This window comes from Heptranchias perlo, chromosome 2 (genome assembly GCF_035084215.1).
Source record: "Heptranchias perlo isolate sHepPer1 chromosome 2, sHepPer1.hap1, whole genome shotgun sequence".
Classification (NCBI taxonomy): domain Eukaryota; kingdom Metazoa; phylum Chordata; class Chondrichthyes; order Hexanchiformes; family Hexanchidae; genus Heptranchias; species Heptranchias perlo.
The window spans coordinates 158701422-158705780 of record NC_090326.1 but is presented as its reverse complement, the minus strand read 5'-3'; the positions used below and the strand labels follow the sequence as shown (position 1 = coordinate 158705780).

General features: G+C 46.4%; 1 pseudogene; it reads right to left on the bottom strand.

Annotated features, from left to right (window-relative positions):
- Window positions 1–1561: 1561 nt before the first annotated feature.
- On the bottom strand, window positions 1562–3943 carry LOC137299394 (7-alpha-hydroxycholest-4-en-3-one 12-alpha-hydroxylase-like; annotated as a pseudogene).
- Window positions 3944–4359: the final 416 nt, after the last annotated feature.

Genomic DNA, 4359 nt, shown 5'->3' with positions numbered 1-4359 from the left:
AAATTGAATAGCCCCAGAACTTGTCAAAACTTCCTTATCATACTGTGGCAGGGTAAAACTGATAGGCGTTTAGTACCCTGTGTCAGTACATAGCTCAAGTAATGGACTTCCAATTGTCTAACCTATGCTTCCTTTTCATATGATTTGTTTTACATTCCTTTCTTATCAATTTTTCACTGTAGCGTGAAAACTTATATCTCAGTCAATTGTAGCCTTTGGCATTTCCGAGTAATTGGGACAATTTTACTAATATAACCTATACCAATTGTTACCTCATGTTCACCTGTGTAATGGTTAAGCCTCAGACAGTTCTCAACCGACTGGGTCATTTCTATCTGTTTGAACTGCTCTTGGCATGACAGTCTGGCTTCTTGGGATGGAAGGGGTTAATATTAACTTGCTCTTGTGGTAGGAGTAACTTGATCCTTCTCCCTTTTGAGATTAAGTTCCCACCTTCAAAATTTCACTTCACACAGGTTTGACTGATTTTTTACTTCTCACATTTGTGGATTGCTTTATACTGTATTTTTGCACACTATTTTTTCACATACTTTTAGTGGATGTGATTATAATCAACGCTCCGAGCTGTTCCAGCTTTCCGACTTTTCCTATCACAATGATCCTGATAGTTTTTTTTAATCTATCCCGTTAATTTTTAACCTCTTTTTAAACCACAGCCAATCACAAAATAAACATTCAAAATGCCAATTTTTTGAAGATTCCATGTCTGGAATTTAACATGCCCACACTTTATAAGAACCAGAATTTAATAGGTCACTTAACCTCAATAACTCCAATTTTAATTCGGCAGTATCAGAATTAAACACACGACAAGACAGATACATTACACAAAGGAAGAAAACACGTAAGACACAGTAAGAAGGGGGCGTGGCCCACAACACCGACAAAAAAACACTGATCAAGACAGGCTTTTTAAAGGGACAGTACACTTAAACAACAGAACCTTTCTTTTTCGGGTCTCTGTCTTTTAAACATTTGTCTAGTCACTTAATTCTATCCATATTTTTTTTTGACAGTACTGTCTCCATAAAGCAATTAGTTCTTTGGCTGTGGTACCTCTGTTATTTTTCCAAATTAATTCCTGAGCCTTTTTGGCGACATCTAAGTTTTTAGTCAGTGATATTTTGATCACTAGTTCCTGTTTATATCCAATCATCAGGAACTTAAACCCTGACTACCCTCAGTGATATTAACCACTGACCTACTGCTTACAAGTTATTCCCTCAGTGATATTCGACCACTGACCTCTTCCTGCTATTTCTGTGTATTCGCCAGACTGACCTGAATCTTGTAAGGACGCCACACGAGTGTTAGCGATTGGACGATTCGTCGTCAGACTGACGGATTGGAGGAAAACCGATGTAGTAAATTAAGACTACTTACATCGGGGCGCCATTTCCTTCCTCCGTGTCTGAGATAATCCGCCTCTTACTCCGCGAACTCTCGGTGAACGACCATTAAGATCCCCGTACGCGCCACCAAATGACGATCCGGATTCTTTCCCCTCAGTCTGGTTCAGTAAAAACTGAAGTCGAGTACATTTTAAAGTTCAACACAACTTTAATAGCAGGGTTCTTAGTCTGCAGCATTGATTTGGACTCCTGATAGAGTCCCTCTATGCTGGCAGAGCAAGAACAAGAAACATACAGAAATCCACACGTTTTTATACAAATCAATAGGGTTGGAACATACTTAACGAGGGTGAACACCAATCATAAGCCGGGCATAGGTTGCCATGCGAGGTTACATTATTTCCGGCCAATCATAAATCGTCCATGTGCTGACCATGTTGCTGTTAGACATCAAAGGGGATACTTCCTCACCTTCCAACTTGGAATGTTCTTCCCTGTTCCTTCTGTTCCTTATCTCCCAACCTGGAATGTCTTTCAACTTTGGCTAAGCTCGTTACCTATATTGATCTGCCATAAACATGGAGACATTCAGACCAGTCCTTGAATCACATCAAAGACTCTACATTGCGAAAGACCATGCAAACCTGCTGACTACACAAACATATGGCCCAGCAGGAGGCCAGGCCACCTGTACCAATCTCAGTTACTAACTAATTAACCCTTTCTAACCATTTTGCATTCTGCTTCTTTGCCATGTAGGCATTTTAATATTTTACCGAAAACTGACCACGTTGGGATTCTCATTATAATACTTCACCTTCTGCCCGACCTTGTAGAAGTAGGTCTTCCTCGTTCCGTCTGGATTCAAAAATCTGTTATCTGGCCGGGGGTGGACTTCTGGATTCATCTGAGCCGATAGGGAAGGAGATCCACCCTGTCCCCCTTTCGCATGGTGTAGTCCCTCCCGTCTGCCATCCTGAGAGTGGTGTCCTCTAGCATGGTTCGGATCAAGTCTGGGGCGGCGGTCAAGCGTAGACTCTCGTCCACGGCGCTGTCCAGGACAGGGGTCTTCAGAAGCATGTCCCTGGTCAGATTAACGGGTGGACCCCCGGCTTTGGCATCCTGGCCAGTTTCCATGAGAATCTTGTCTATTTCTCCCAGCACGGCCCTCATGGCATCCGGATATCTGATTAAATACAAGAGAAGCCAGAAGGCGGAAGGTCCGGTGTTGCCTTGCGAAGCCCAAAGGAGCAGGAACATGTACCGATTTTGCATGGAGACCGCCACTCCCTGCTCGACCATCTGTTGCTGGCGCTCGGAGACCCAGACACTGATATTCTCCTTGTTGGATATCTTCACCATGGACAGCAAGTCCCAGAACATCCTCTTCAACCTCTCCGCTTCAGTCTTCTCCTTCGGAGGAAGCACGGCGTAAGCCAGCCTTGGGAACAGACGGTCGTACTTCCTGAATTCGTAGAAGATTTGGTCAGAGTGGTCTCGGTCGTATTGCTTCGCTTTCTCCTGGTCGCCCTTGGCCGGCTCAGTACCGAACATGGAGAGGTAGCCGGCTCTGAAGACGATGTTGCAGCAGAAATTGAGCAAACCGTCTTGCTTCCATTCCCGTACGCCGTTTTCAGTCTTACCAACGCTGTAAAGCATCAGATTCTGTAAATTCTCCATCATCGCTTGAGTTAAATTGACCAAACCGTCCCCCATAAGGTGCTTGTTACTCGCAGCCGCCAATAACCTGTGGTCGTTGTCTTGAGCGTGGTATCCGAACACTCTGGCAACCAACTCTATTGCAAATTTTTCGAAGTCCGGTTTCGATCTCGATTCCTTTACCACGACCCCGTAAGAGAGGGGGTCCATCAGGAAGGTGAAGTAATACCCGGCTATCTGCACTGTAAAGACATCCCCATGCTTTCTCTGCAAGTCCTGCAGGAACTGTGCCGTGTTCCTTCTGAAGGACAAGACGTGTCCGAGCCAGGGCAGGTATCCGGCGTCCAAAGGTGGTTCGTTGCAACGCCTTCTTCGGAAAACACCCAGAAAGTAAAAAACGGTGAGGAGAAGGATGACCAGAATCAAGAGAACAGACAGCAAGTAAGCCATGTCGCTGGATCGTGTTGCTTCTGGGCTTGTAGAAGCTTAATATGCAGATCAGTTGTGAATCCCAGGTTATTTGATCCATGGTTTCCCACTGTGTCCAGCCCGCTGTGGGAGGAGTTACTGAGTCACATTTTCCTAACGCTTCCTTCTGTGCTGTGACTATTTTTTTAAACATCTCCCAGTTCTGACGACCTGAAACGTTAACTCTGTTTCTTTCTCCACAGATGCTGCCTGACTTGCTGAGCTTTTCCAGCATTTTCTGTTTTTATATCAGCGCTGTGACTGCTGACAGGGACTTTCCATGACGCTCATGCGCACTCGGGGGGTGCGGGGGCCGTGCTAGACTGTGCACGCGCATTGTGTGTCGCCAACCGCGTGTGCACAACGTAGGTCACCAACTGCCCTTACTGCCGTTCATTAAAAGCACGGCCCGGAGGTCGAGAACAAAAATGCAGCCAATGGAGGTGGTCATAACGGGGGAGGAGAGCAGAGCAGGGCAGAGCCCGGAGGAAAGGGAGAAGCAGGAGAGGTGAGGAGGGGTCAGCTGCAGAGGGCTGCTCTGCCATGCCACCCGTGACCTTTGGCGGGGTCGGGGGATGCTCCTCTCCCCACGATTTTACAGCCCCATAACGTTGCCTTCTGTGTTTAGACTGGGTGAGGAGGGAAGAGGTGGTGGAAAGCTGGTGCTCCCACTCCTGATCACTCTCCAGGAATTCCAACGGGAATTGTGCATTTTGTTTTATTCGTTCATGGGATGTTGGCATCGCTGGCGAGGCCAGCATTTATTGCCCATCCCTAATTGACCTTGAGAAGGCGGTGATGAGCCATCTTCTTGAACTGCTGCAGTCCGTGTGGTGAAGGTTCTCCCACAGCGCTGTTA